The following is a 15,917-nucleotide window of genomic DNA, read 5'->3' as shown; positions in this document are numbered from 1 at the left end:
ATAGAGTAATTCTCTATGCGGAAACATGGTTTCATATCACTGTAGTTCCTCTAATCAGCATGTGACGATCGATAAGTCCTTAAACCAAGAGCTGAAAACATTAAAGTATTAAACCAATTTACTTTTGTAATAGAGATATTAAATGCGTTTATAATATCCCTTGTAAAGCACTAACTCATCAGTTACTTGCACATATTTTAACGCATGGAACTGCTTTATAAATGTTTCATGAGCACAAACAGGGAGCACAAAAGGGCACCACGTAATCTTGTGACTGCGTAACACACTATTTACGTAAAGCTGTTATTTTTTACAATCAGTTGCAAGACATATAATATGGCTGATCACTTGAAAAAGTAACCATTTCTTTGTAGGCTTAATAGAACTGTATCTTACAGAATCTGGCTCGGCTATAGAATTAACTTTTAGCTATAGTATTAACACACCAGCGTATCGAACACGTTCGATGCTCACCTTTATGAGTGCAGGTGAGTGCCTTACCCAACATGCTTAAATCAGTCTCAAAGCATGCCCCAGTCCTCAACGGTCAACGTGCTGCTGATTGTGAATTGTGACAAATCGCTGCACGCGGAGCCAGGTACACCCCGCACTCACCGGAACTCGCTTCGCTCCCCTAGACCGCTGTCATATCACATAAATCATCGAATGACGCCGTATACGTGGATCTGTACTGTAGTTAGAATCCTCCAAAGGTAATAGTCTGCACAACTTGGCCAACACCTCTGACAAGCTTGGGGCGACTCATATCAAAATCGTCACTGCGCAACTTGCAGACGTGCGATTTAGCTGCGCCACCGCTAAGCATACCCTAACACTCTTTGGAGCTTAGGTATCTGAGTTGTGGCCACGACTGCGCCTCTAACAGTCGGCGACACAGAACAGTAATGTACTTTTAGTGCCACCGTAACGCCACCAAGATGGACGCTGCCACGCATATTGGCCCGCGATAATGTACAGAGATGAACAATATTGAGCTATCACACTCGATACAGTACCAAACTGGCTGAAAACTGACACACTGCACTATAGGTATCAGCACTTATCACATCATATACCGATCTTCGACACCCAGTTACGAAAAAGACAACTGCAAAACCATCTCTACTAGACCTTTGGAATGAAAGCGGTATGCAGAAATTCTACATCACTGTAGTTGGCTGTGAGCATTGTGCATATATCAATATCAAAGTGTTTGCCGAGTCATGTATATTATCAAAGGTCATCCATGCATTATAAATTTCTCGGCCGATTCTTCACCATCTCCTTTTTCCTCAGTTTTCCCGTCATCATGTATCACAGTTAATATTGCAAAAAGCTATCTCGAGAGCCACATATACTTCGTTTCTATTATGTTCAGTCTCAGTTCCTCTCTTTATCGAAAAGTCGGTACTGTTCCCAGTCAACTTCTACCTTTATGTAGCCTACCCGCATTACTTTCACTCAAACGTTACCTTATTTTAATATCAGACGTATAGCTCATCTTCGGCATTGTATAGATAACACTAATAATTGTGCGTCACCGGTATCACGATTTCAGACCAATGATCCTCAGCTGCCATATTTTCGAATCCAAAATTATCTTTCAATGTCAGAAGGCACATGTGAAATTTATCATTATTTTTTTACACACAAATGCTATTCTGGATCAGATTTTTCCTCCAAACTGAATAGCCTTTCCTCCAGCATCACAAAACATCGCATATCCCGCCTTAATTTTTCTCTATTACTCGCATAATCACGAGGTTCCTCCTGTAGTGCAATTTTTTGATGGGTGATTTTTAGCCGTCATTTTGTTATGAATAACGGCTCCTGTTATGAAATTCTTATTTAGGCAACCCTTCTGCAGACTTCCTACAAACATCCTGTGTGGCGTCCGATTAGTTTTCTGCAACCATAATATTCTGCTTTCTTCTTCTTTCTCTCTCTTATTTTATGCATTCTCTCTTCTGCACAATACGTTGATACTAAGCGACTTCAACACAGTTTTTTAAAACTGTCGCCTCTTCTGGCATTTATTTCTATCATCACTTCATTAAAATGTTTCGGAAGTTAATCGCAGTAGTTTAGAACCACCTTCCATACGTTTTAACAGGTTGTCTGAGAACAGATACTATGTTTTTCATTGGTTCTCACAAGTCCGAAAAGAACTAATAGCGAACCTCAATTCGTTCGTTCCTAATCTAAGAAAATTCCTAATATTGCGTCATTTTTCAATTATTTATAAGTTTTCGTCTTATCTTGAGAATCATATCATGATGAATTGATGTTCCATTCTATTTGATAATTTTAAGCTATTTTACCTCTGCGCTCTTTTCAGTTTATGTGATCTTCTAGAAGGGTGGGTTTTCTCGTTGTTCTGTCATGATCTAATTTAAAAAGACCATATTTTTTTAGCAACACTTCATTTTTTGCATGTTGCCGTCAGCTCTGTGTTATCAGCACCAATTTGAGACAGTGGTGTCTGGCAATGTTCTGTAAGGTGAGTAATAAAATCACCACGTGTCGCACAGTAATTGCCATAGCAATCTAGATCACCACCAGCTACAAAATTCAATAAGTTGTTGTTGTGGTCTTCAGTCCAGAGACTGGTTTGATGCAGCTCTCCATGCTACTCTATCCTGTGTAGGCGTCTTCATTCCCCAGTACCTAGAACAACGTGCATCCTTCTGAATCAGCTTAGTGTATTCATCTCTTGGTTTTTCTCTACGATTTTTACCCTCTACGCTTACTTCCAATCCTAAATTGGTGATCCCTTGATGCCTCAGAACTTGTCCTACCAACCGATCCCTTCTTCTAGTCAAGTTGTGCCACAAATTTCTCTTCTCCCCAATTCTATTCAGTACCTCCTCATTAGTTATGTGATCTATCTATCTAATTTTCAGCATTCTTCTCTAGCACCACATTTCGAAATCTTCAGAAACCACTTCCGGAGACTTATTTCTATACTCGGTGTTAAATTCCTCTTCCTCAGAAACCCTTTCCTCGTCATTGCCAGTCTACATCTTATATCCTCTCTACTTCAACCGTCATCAGTTATTTTGCTGCCCAAGTAGCAAAACTCATCTACTACTTTGTCTCATTTCCTAATCTAATTCCCTCGGCATCACCCATTATCCATGTCTTGATTTTGTTGATGTTCATCTTATATCCTCCTTTCAAGACACTGTCCATTCCGTTCAACTGCTCTTCCAAGTCCTTCGCTGTCTCTGACAGAATTACAATGTCATCGGCGAACCTCGAAGTTTTTATTTCTTCTCCATGGATTTTAATACCTACTCCGAATTTTACTTTTGTTTCCTTTACTGCTTGCTCGATATACAGATTGAATAACATCGGGGATAGGCCACAACCCCGTATCACTCCCTTACCAACCATTGCTTCCCTTTCATGTCCGTCGACTCTTGTAACTGCCATCTGGTTTCTGTACAAATTGTAAATAGCATTTCGCTCCCTGTATTTTACCCCTGCCACCTTTAGAATTTGAAAGAGAGTGTTCCAGTCAACTTTGTCAAAAGCTATACTAGAAACGTAGGTTTGCCTTTCCTTAATCTTTCTTCTAAGGTAAGTCGTAAGGTCAGAATTGCCTCAGGTGTTCCAACATTTCTACGCAATCCAAACTGATCTTCCCCGAGGACGGTTTCTATCAGTTTTTCCATTCGTCTGTAAGGAATTCGCGTTAGTATTTTGCAGCTGCGACTTATTAAACTTATAGTTCGGTAATTTTCACATCTGTCAACACCTGCTTTCTTTGGGATAGGAATAATTATATTCTTCTTGAAGTCTGAGGGTATTTCGCCTGTCTCATACATCCTGCTCACCAGATGGTAGAGTTCTGTCAGGACTGGCTCTCCCAAGGCCGTCAGTAGTTCTAATGGACTGTTGTCTACTCCCGGGGCCTTATTTCGACTCAGGTCTTTCAGTGCTCTGTCAAACCCTTCACACAGTATAGTATCTCACATTTCATCTTCATCTACATCCTCTTCCATTTCCATAATATTGTCCTCAAGTACATCGCCCTTGTGTAGACCCTCTATATACTCCTTCCACCTTTCTGCTTTCCATTCTTTGTTTAGAACTGGGTTTCCATCTGATCTCTTGATATTCATACAAGTGGTTCTCTTTTCTCCAAATTTTCTTGTAGGCAGTATCTGTATTACACCTAGTGATATATGCCTCTAAATCCTTACATTTGTCCACTAGCCATCCTTGCTTAGCAATTTTGCACTTCCTGTCGATCTCATTCTTGAGACGTTTGTATTTATTTTTACCTGTTCATTTACTGTGTTTTTATATTTTCCCTTTTCATCAATTAAATTCAATGTATCTTCTGTTACCCAATGATTTCTACTAGCCCTCGTCTTTTTACCTATTTGATCCTTTGCTGCCTTCACTATTTCATATCTCAAAGCTACCCATTCTTTTCTACTGTATTTATTTCCCCCGTTCTTGTCAATCGTTCCCTAATGCTATCTGAAACTTTCTACAACCTCTACTTCTTTCAGTTTATGCAGGTCCCATCTCCTTCAATTCCCACCTTTTTGCAGCTTCTTCAGTTTTAATCTACAGTTCATAAGCAGTAGATTGTGGTCAGAGTCCACATCTGCCCCTGGAAATGTCTTACAATTTAAAACCTGGTCCCTAAATCTATAGCCCGCATCTCGTGGTCGTGCGGTAGCGTTCTCGCTTCCCACGCCCGGGTTCCCGGGTTCGATTCCCGGCGGGGTCAGGGATTTTCTCTGCCTCGTGATGGCTGGATGTTGTGTGCTGTCCTTAGGTTAGTTAGGTTTAAGTAGTTCTAAGTTCTAGGGGACTTATGACCACAGCAGTTGAGTCCCTTAGTGCTCAGAGCCATTTGAACGATTTGAATCCTAAATCTATATCTTAGCATTACATAATCTATCTGAAACCTTACAGTGTCTCCAGGCCTCTTCCATGTATACATCCTTCTTTCTTCTGATTAAGTTATGCTCTGTGCAAAATTCTACCAGGCGGCTTCCTCTTTCATTCCTTACCCCCATTCCATATTCACCTAATACTTTTCCTTCTATACCTTTTCCTAATAACGACTTCCAGTCACCCATGACTATTAAATTTTCGTCTTCCTTCACTATCTGAATAATTTCTTATATATACGAACCATATCTGCTGCGATTAGAGAGTCATCCGGGTCGGTAAACAGCTGTGTTCTTTCAGAAGTTAGTTCTTAAGCTTTGGGGTTATGCGAGATGAACTAGAGAAGCACATAATCGACCGAAAGCACAACACTGACACTCCAAAGGTTTACCATGAATCTGCAGTATTTCAATACGTTCTGCCTCTAATTATTATCGACTGGAATTATTCTTATCTTTTCAGAAGTATGTTCTCATTGATTCTTTACGATTCTAGGAAGTGAGTCCTATGTCACTGAACAATGATCGTGTATACCAGGGAAGACTTAGAGGTTTGCACTTGTCCCGAGAGATGGCTGTTGGCTATGAGGTACTTAAGCAAAAGTAATATTTAACGTCAAGCTTGCTCTTAGATCCGATTCTCAAACCGTGTAACGAACGCCGCTGCATTTACATAAAAGTAAAGAAATCGGCTTAGGACCGAGACAGCACGTGCCTCTACGAACCAAAATTGTCAGTACGTACAGTATCTGTCAATGCCGGTGGTGACGTTCTGGTTTTTAGTGTTCCTTACAAACTGCGGGACCTCGTGTTTTGTCGGCGGACAAGGTTTACTGAATGCAGAAGAAGGATCGTATTTTGGTATTCAAATTTACGTATTCAACCATGCTAGGAGCCGCACGGCTTACTCCAGGTATTCGATACAGTTCTACTGGCCCTCCGTGTGGCAGCACACAAGCTAAATGCTATTCAAATGGCAAGAAGACATTATTCTACACCGTAAATGGCACGAGTAAATAACTTGTGTAGGGAAGACGGCTGACTTTGTCTGCAGGCTCGAATAATTCACGTTCCTGCAGAGGAAACCAAACACTATCCTACTGGCATCTCTTTGTGTATACTGACATTTCGCAACACCTAAGTTACAAATTATGTACTGCTGTACACAATAATATCCTAGATAGTGAATCAATTTGGTTCCATTATCTTTTCCGGCCAGTTATCTGTCGCTAAGTTTGCTTATCTTATCGAAATTAACAATGATTTTTCGTTTTATTTTTCTGATTTTTTTTCCCGTTAATGGCTTCATCGGTTCATCACTGTTTCCTCTCCTCTGCCTGCCTCTCAGAGTATGCCTAAGTACAATGTTCTCGATTCTTTGTTTTGTAAATTTCAGTCCATCATTCTCCAATACCTGGATATCTACGGCTACCTCTGGTACCATTAAATCCGAAGGTATTTATTGGTATGATTTTACATATTAGGTTGAATAATCATTTGATTATCACTTCTATCAATGATTTTACGGCTTTCGAAAGAAACGACTGTAGCCCCTGACCCCTTCAACATCTATTTCTTTTTAATTGCATCTGTGGACATCCTTCCGTGTCACTGAGACCCTCGATGTACTCATTCGCCTCTCTTACTCTCCCCTGCGCAACAGCTGAATTCCCTTTGCACTCTTAATTTTAACGCCCCTCTTTGTTACGGTAAATAATATGTCACTTCAATGTTTAGTTCGAAAAACAGGTCACACTGAATAGCTCTATTTATCTATTGCCGTACAGCAATATTACAAAATAAGAAAGATATCTTGGCAGGAAGGTTATTACAATTGATTATTAAATCCAATTCAATACGTTGCTAAAAAATTGCCTTTTCGTAACCAACACGACCCTTCCTCGTTTCTGAACGTTTGGTGAAGTTCGTGGTGAGGCCTCACACTATTTCACCCTCTACAAATGCTAACGATGCAGGAGGCTACTGTCAGAACATTCCCACCCTGCTGTTCATCTCCTGAGTTCGGTGTGCAACTTGGATCCTCGACAGGGTGTTCAAGCTATTTTGAAATACTAGGTGGTGTCCAGTATTCCAAAACAGTTTGACTTAGATGACATGAAGGCGCTTTTGTGGCCACCCAGACCATCTCAAGCCACAGCTATACGACAGATATGGAGGATGTCCGCACCTCGAACCCAACTATGACCAGTTCCTTTGAACTGTGAATGGTTGCAGAGTAGCTAGAAAATCCTCCCAATACTTTCATTATTCTGGAGGTCATATTCCGACACGCCGGTGCCTTTATTATGACGAACTAGCACACTATATGTTGACAGGTCGGAATCTTCTAGTCAGTTGGTAATTATTATACTTCTAAAGAAATCCACACAGTAAAGGGTTTGTTTGGGTACCAATGCCGATCAAATAAAACGTCAAAATCGGTGGTTGAAGAGACAGTTGGCTAAAATGGCTCTGAGCACTATGGGACTCAACTTCTGAGGTCATTAGTCCCCTAGAACTTAGAACTAGTTAAAGCTAACTAACCTAAGGACATCACAAACATCCATGCCCGAGGCAGGATTCGAACCTGCGACCGTAGCGGTCTTGCGGTTCCAGACTGCAGCGCCTTTAACCGCACGGCCACTTCGGCCGGCGAAGAGACAGTTCTCAGAAGTACACAGACATACGTATTGGCTGTGATTTCGAGGTAGCAGTAGTACTAAGATAACATGAGGAACCGATTTTATAGAATGTAGTAGTCATGTTTGTATTTGTTGGATATTTCTTATCAGAGGGAGTGAAGAGTCGTTTTAATTTTGCATGTCGCGGATTACAAACACTCCAACTTAAGAGCTTTTTCAAAATAGAAGTGAATAAACGAAAACTACTAAGTCGACACTACTGTTTTCTTATCCTAATAATTACTTTTATTTACTTTTATGATTGACTACAACGATAAATTTTAAAAATAGTTATGTCTCATGTAACTTTACGTAAATATAGGGTGTAGTGTTCTGCCTTAGTTGACTTCGCTCTGCTCTCCCACTTTTGTTTCACCGTGGGATGATGTTACGTCATGAAAATACAGTTACTCTCATTATAAATGCTTCTCCCATGTGCTTCTGTTACTTCTTTTGACAAGTGTGGGCTTCTTTACTCCTGACTGAATGAGTTACTTTTTAACAAGGACGTGTGTGTTTGACGGCGTAATATGTATATAACCTCAATTCATTATTCTTTTTTTGTCAGTATTTCCCATATATTCCTTTCGTTGCCGATTCTGCGGAGAACCTCCTCGTCCCTTACCTTACCAGTCCACCTACTTTCCAAAGTTATTCCGTAGCGTCACACCTGAAATGCTTCGATTCTCTTCTGTTCTGGTTTATCCACATTCCATATTTCACTATTATACAGTGTTGTGCTCCAAATATACAGTCTCAGAAATTTCTTCCTCAAATTAAGGCCCGTGTTTGATACTAGCAGACTTCTCTTGGCCAGAAAGGCCCTGTTCGCAGGCACTAGTCTGTCTTTGCTCTGTCCGTCATGGGTTACTTCTCTGCCTAGGTAGCAGAATTCGTTAACTTCATCTACTTCGTGATCCCCAGTTGTGCTGTCAAGTTTCTCACTGTTCTCATTTCCGCTAACTCTCATTAGTTTCGTCTTTCTTCGACTTACTCTATACCCATATTCTCTACTCACTATACTATTCATTCCATTTAGTTGAGCCTGTAATGCTTCTTCACTTTAGCTCAGGATAACAATGTCATCAGCGAATCTAACCATTAACAGACATTCTTTCACTTTGAATTTTAATTTCACTGCTGAAACTTGGCTCTTTTGCGTGTTATACAGTATGTTACGTGTCTCACCCTACAACTTATCCCTATTTTCCTCGGAATTTCGAACATGTTGCAGCATTTGATATTGTCGGACACTTTTTCCAGGTCAACAAATCCTCTGTACGTGTCTTGATTTTTCTTCAGTCTTGCTTCCGTTATCAGCGACTACTTCATAACAGGCTCTATAATGCTTTACCTCTCCTAAACCACACTGATCGTCATCCAACACCTCCTCAATTGTCTTTTCCATTCTCCTTATATTCTTTCTATTCCAATTCTTGTGAGCAACTTGGATGCATGAGTCGTTAAGCTGATTGCGGATAATTCTCGCAGTTGACAGCTTTTGCAGCCTTTGGAATGACGTGGAAGTTTCCGAAAGTCAGACGGTATATCGCCAGACTCATACATTGTACACAACAGTCGTTCTGTTGCCACTTCTCTCAGTGATTTAATATACAGTACTATGATCGAATGTTACCTATTCCTCCTGCGTTGTTTGAGCCTAAATCTTACGCAGCTCTTACGAATTCTGATTCTGGTACTGGATACCTTATCTCATCTTTATCGACTCCTACGTCTTCTTCTGTTATCAGATAAGCCTACCGCCTTGTAGAGGCCTTCAATGTACTCTTTCCACTTATCACCTCTCTCTCCTGCGCTTTAACAGGGGAATTACCATTTCAGTCTCTTGTTACCACCCTTGCTTTTAATTTCACCGAAGGCTATTTCGACCTTTCTATACGCTGAGACTGTCCTTCCGTCAATCACTTCTTTCATTCTTAGAATCGAAATCGCAAACTCGGTTCTCTGTCGAAGGCAGTCTCGGCACTTTGTTTTATATCGACCTGATAGCACCGAACTTTCGGGATGGGATTGCAATCTTCGTATCTCGTGGGTAAATTGAATATTAATGGAGGAATCAGTATCATAAATGTGTCGCTGCTGGAGCATCACTATGTGCGACACTGGTAAACCACAGAAAAAGACGAAGTGCACTACAGAAACAGAAATAAATGTAACATTTCCGCGTAGATTCTTATCAATCTCGCATTCTTATACTGATTGAAATGAAAATACCTATACCTCTTTCGTTTCAATAACAAATGTCTTCCAAAATGGTGACATAGAGGTAAGTGATAGGCAGTTATGATGTTGCGCTTAATTATGCAGGAAACGTTAAGGAAAATATTCGTTGCCCAGCTAGAAAAAGCGAACATAAAATTGTGTAAGGCGTTGGATATTCTCATAAAAATTGGGCATAACATACCCTGATTCGGAAACGACCGAGACGAAACTTAGAAGAGAAAATCTCTCAGATACATCTAACGGAGGACCCTTTTTCTGCAAGTTCGTTGCTTTCTATATATTGGGAGGAGGTGGTATGGACCAAAACAAGAAATATTTCTAGAAAAATTGGCTCTGAAGTGCATACCTTAGGAGCTGTGGGCCCTTTTTCATCTTTGCTGCTGTGAAGCATGTTTCTTCTACTCAACAAGGGCTCATAGGTATGTACTTCACAGGCGATGTTTGTTGCACAGATCTTGTTTTGGTTCACGCTGCCTCCTCATAAGGTATGGAAAACAAAGAGCTTGCAGTAGAATAGGTCCGCAGCCAGAGGAATGACTACGATCTACGTTTATAACATTCGACTCGGTCGCTTCCGGACGAGGGTCTGTTACCTCAAATATACATGTTTATCCTTCTCCATAGTCCCTGACAGTTTGTAACATAATCATGGAGCCACCCACTACACAAGTACCACGTGATATCAGCAAGAATAGAAAAACAACGGAAAAATTTGGAAGGCCACCTGTACATCCAAGAAACTGCTGTGAAATAAAATGTTATGGAATTACATTAAAATTTAGGGAGAAAGGATATCTATGATAAATTTAACTGATGACACTGTTATTCTTGGTGCAAATGAGGGGGAACTAAGAGATCTGTTGAATGGAATGAAAAATCAAGTCAACATGTAATATAAACTCAAAGTGTAATAACAAATTACGAAAATAATGGGAAGTAATAGAAATCAGATTAGCGATAACGATAAACTTAACTAGTAGACAAACTGAAGGAATTCTGCTAATTTGGAAGCAAAATAGCACCCAACTTCTCCACCGCCTCATCCCCACTCCCCCTCCCGGCGTCATCTGAAGAGTATATCACTCATTCAGAGTATACCACTCAGTCTATTGCTCTTGAAGTGTACTATCGTTATATTATTTAAACATATAGGATTTCTGATACGTATAAATCTGGGAGAAAAGTAGTAAGCACACGGACAATAAACCATGTGATGTTCGAGATAGGGAACAATCTATATGTGGATCGGGAGATTTTTGCATGTATCTGTCTTGTGGTTCTTTCATAACGTCAACGATCCAATGTGTACTCACACGCACAGACACAGAAAGGAATTACTAGTAGTATAAATATTTGACGCGGAATTCATGTAGGGGAGGGGGGGCAGTTTTGATGCGGGAGGAATGAAGCCTTTGATGTAAGGTTGACAGGAGGGTACACTACTAGCGGATGTGATAAATATTCATTGGCATAGAGTGAAAGCTGCACGATGCGTTGCCACACGGCCAATCGATAGAGCGTTAGTCAGGCAGGAGACAAGATAAATTGTCTCCAGGATCCAATAGTGGTATTGGTCTTGTCTCTCGCCTCCATCTATAATTATTTCGTGTCAGATTAAGGAAAGGAGATTCACAGTTGGCACCTAGTAATTGGAAAAAATGTTTTACTCGAGAAGTCAGTATTTTGCCACTACATTATGACCTGCAGCTGGCACAATAAGGGGCCATGTTCATCATCAGGAGCCTTTCCCAAAACATTACGTTTGCTGGTATTATTAAGCTTACTTGGCAATTTCCTTTAAGGCCCGCACGGTGTCATCCCGAAGATATAATTGTTTACGAGGGTATACCGGCAGCAAATGCATTCATAAATAAAGTATTCAAACACTACTCCACTGACATGAGCACTAATCGACCTGTTTATAACGCCTTCTGTGAGAATGCAACTTAATTCAAAGGCTACAAGCATCTAGTGTTCTCACTGACACGATGGAGAGTTCAATACATTTTACTAATTTCGTTTTGAGTATGAACATTCGTTTTGATGTTTTCGTCCATATTTAGGAAATATTCTAAGCGCTTTCGTACCTTCTAGTCACAGCAACGGGTTATTTGTTCGGCGTTTGCTAATTTTGTTTCCATTCCGTCTCCGTCCCGGGAAGTAATAGCCGACCAAATTTTCGTATTCAGCCAGTAGACACACGTAAATCCGCTATTTTTTCTGAGTTGTGCAGGTTTATTTTCCGAAAAGAATAATATTTATCTTGTTATGAATTAAATTATTAATTTATTAATAGCTGCCATAAAGCTTCATATTTTTATAGAGAATCCTGCATCATTGTCACCGTTGTCAGCGTGCGACCCTTCCCTATACGTGACATTACGCGCGTTGGTAGCTCAGTGAATTGTGTTGCAGGCAATGAATTTACGTTTGATACGAAGTATCTCTTTTCTGATAACTATGGTTGTTGTTTGGGATAGTAAAACGCTATGTGCTTATAAGTGAAGGAAACAATTGTCTTCTGAACAGTATACAAGTGATCCTTACGTTCCAGTGTTTAGTGGAAGAAGCGATCATTAAAACAACTAGTGTATTGTCTCTCATAGGGGTATACTCAGAACAGAACGCAAGGCATGCAACTCCTTCTTTTGAAATCTCAAGAGTAATTACAGGTTTCTTTCAAATATTAGTAGATTAGGAATGATTTATCTGCAGTTTCTTATGCCGAGCAAACGTATAATAGACACACGATCTGCTGCACTCACATCGCCTGTAGTTATTTATTTCCGAGAAACATTTGCGTTCTTAGTGCGACAAGAGTACATAATATTCACAGCCGCAGTTTCGCGAAGTGTGAAACGGTTCCCTTAATTTACAGACACTGGATTCAGTAGTCACTATCACGTTGAGGGGAAATCTCTCATAGCATATTCCAACTAGTTCGATACGAAACGCTATAGACCGTAGTGCTAGCATGACTATGATCAATAACAGGGCATTACAGCGACAAATTACTACATAAAATTCTAGTGCGAGCGCCGCTTACAATGTTTTAAATAAACTTACGTTGTGTTGCATGCTTCGTTTATTTAGAAATGTCCACAGGAACGTAACACTGGTGCAAAAAGGATAGCTACAGCAATATATAAGTAATATAGCATAAAGAAATTTCAGGATTACATTTGTCTGGGTTGTGTGGATAACCAGCTTTCGTCATAAAACACAACCTTCTCTGCACTGATCTCGCGCTTCACACCACTGAAGCCACAAATAGCGGTGATGCACGCTGCATGTCGTCCGGTTCGGAGCTGTCCTTGATGATGTAAGCGCGAGATAAGCCATTGCAAATGTGAAATGCTGGTACATTAATAACCGGTATGACCGCCAGAACGTGGAATGGAAGCCTGCGAATGTGTATGATTTTTGTTGTACTGGTGCGGGAGTTGTCAGTTTGTGGGATGGAGTTCCATTCCTGTTGTACTAGGTCGGTCAATATAGAGACCGTTAATGCTGCTCGTGGATGACGACTTGTCGTCCGATGATGTCCCGTACGAGCTTGATTAGAGATAGGTACCGTGATCTAGCAAGCCAAGGCAACATGTCGACACTCTGTAGAGCGATATGTGGACGAGCAATATCCTCTTGGAAAATACCCCCAAGAATGCTGTTCACGAAAGGCATTACAGCAGGCCGAATCACCAGATTGACGTGCAGATTTGGTGTCAGGATGAGTAGGATAACCACGAGATTGCTCCTGTTGTCTTACGAAAACGCACCCCAGACCATAGGTCCAGGTATAAGTCCAGTTTGTGGCACGCAGATAGGTTAGTTGCGGATCCTCAACTTGCCTCCTTCTAACAAACTCACGGCCATCACTGGCACCGAGGCAGAATCAGCTTTCGTCATAAAACACAAGAGACCTCCACCTTGCCCTCCACGGAGCTCTCGCTTGACACCACTGAAGTCACAAATAGCGGTGATGCACGCTACATGTCGTCTGGCTGGGAGCTATCCTTGAAGTGACCGATTTGTAACAGTTCATTGTGTCCCTGTGGTGCTAACTGCTGCTCAGCCTGCTGCTGCAGATGCATTACGATGCGCCCCGACGTAACACCGAACACAATGGTCTTCTCTCTCGGTAGTATCACATGGGTGTCCGGAGCCTAGCGTGCAACGAAGAGCGGTACGGCCACCAAAACAAAAAGTGAATACTTTTTTTAAAATAAAAAAAGGGAGGGAGATAAGGAAAGGACAGAACACACTTTATTGTCTATAATAAATCATACAATCACCATTCATCTTTGTTTTACAATTGCCATTGCCGACTTTCGCCCATAAAAACAGGTACTCATCAGCATTTAACTTCTTCTTCCTTCTCGAAGTCAAAACAAATTGCATGCTTGGAACAAGAGTACCATAAGGCTGTTTAGCCAACAGTCCTGTAGTCTCAGCAATACTCCATGTCTTCCAAGCCAAAATGTTAGCATCTGGAAATGCTTCAAGGCCACCATAATTTGCTTGATTGCCCCATACAACAGCAAGTGTCAGCCAGGTACTACCTCCAAACACTGCTTGTACATCACAGGTAAAGTTGAGATGGAGTCCACGAAAAACATTTGGACCTCCAATCAATCGCTGTTTATTAAACTGCCCAGCCAAGTCAATATCAATCGCCTTCAAACTGCGATACACAGGTACACTGCGACCGTACGTTCCCGTGACAAGCACTGCCAGCACCTCGGCTGCCGAGTCTTTCTGCAGTATCGCAGAACCAGCTTCCGTGGCCCTGTTACAGTAACTCGTCCAATCACAGTGAGCGGTAGATAAGGCTTTCTTGTCTAACATCGACTCACCACGTCTAGTCCCAAAAATAACCAACTCTCACCCCCCTTATAGTGTGTATTTAATACAAACCTGGTTTACATCCTCACAGAGGTGCTACTAGCATAGGACTCCCAACTAAGCTGAAAAATTCTTTTCGTTTCCCATTTTCTATTTCCTAAGAGGGTCACCACATAGAAATTAATTTCAAATTACAACACATGAAAATCACTATTAAATAATTTCAAAAGGTGCTTAATACAAGTGCAGTACAGCTGTTTCAGAAACTTTAGTATTTGAATAAAGGAATAAAATAAGTTAATACGTTACAAAAGCCACTAAAATGAAAAAAGTGCGAGGTTAGGGCCACATAAAACTCAACAGAGTAACGACACTTACTTAAAATGATTTTGTTCAGCATACGAAAACTATTTCAGCCTTCCAGGATGAGATTTTCACTCTGCAGCGGAGTGTGCGCTGATATGAAACTTCCTGGCAGATTAAAACTGTGTGCCCGACCGAGACTCGAACTCGGGACCTTTGCCTTTCGCGGGCAATGCTCTACCAACTTTTTTCTTTTTTTTCCATTTTGTTCGTTGGATTTGTTCGGGGCGGACGTCCGATGACACCCGTTCAGGTTCTTTGTTGATCCGTTCACTCAGTTTTTTATTACAGAGGGTAGCTAAACCCTCTGACCGAGCACGCTGAGCTACCGTGCCGGATAGCCAACTGAGCTACCGAAGCACGACTCACGCCCGGTACTCACAGCTTTACTTCTGCCAGTATCTCGTCTCCTACCTTCCAAACTTTACAGAAGCTCTCCTGCGAAACTTGCAGAACTAGCACTCCTGAAAGAAAGGATATTGCGGAGACATGGCTTAGCCACAGCCTGGGGGATGTTTCCAGAATGAGATTTTCACTCTGCAGCGGAGTGTGCGCTGATACGAAACTTCCTGGCAGATTAAAACTGTGTGCCCGACCGAGACTCGAACTTCAGCCTTATTTCGATGTCGGTAAGGCAAAGTGTGTAATTTACGGGTCCATTTTATCATATCTTCACCTCACTCACAAACCCACATTTCCCTACTTTAGCTACGACTGGCTTATACAGGGTGTTACAAAAAGGTACTGCCAAACTTTCAGGAAACATTCCTCACACACAAATAAAGAAAAGATGTTATGTGGACATGTGTCCGGAAACCCTTAATTTCCATGTTAGAGCTCATTTTAGTTTCTTCCACCTACGCTCAATGGAGCA

This window comes from Schistocerca cancellata, chromosome 3, assembly GCF_023864275.1.
Source record: "Schistocerca cancellata isolate TAMUIC-IGC-003103 chromosome 3, iqSchCanc2.1, whole genome shotgun sequence".
Classification (NCBI taxonomy): Eukaryota; Metazoa; Arthropoda; class Insecta; order Orthoptera; family Acrididae; genus Schistocerca; species Schistocerca cancellata.
The sequence above is the reverse complement of the archived record's forward strand: the minus strand, read 5'-3'. Positions refer to the sequence as shown.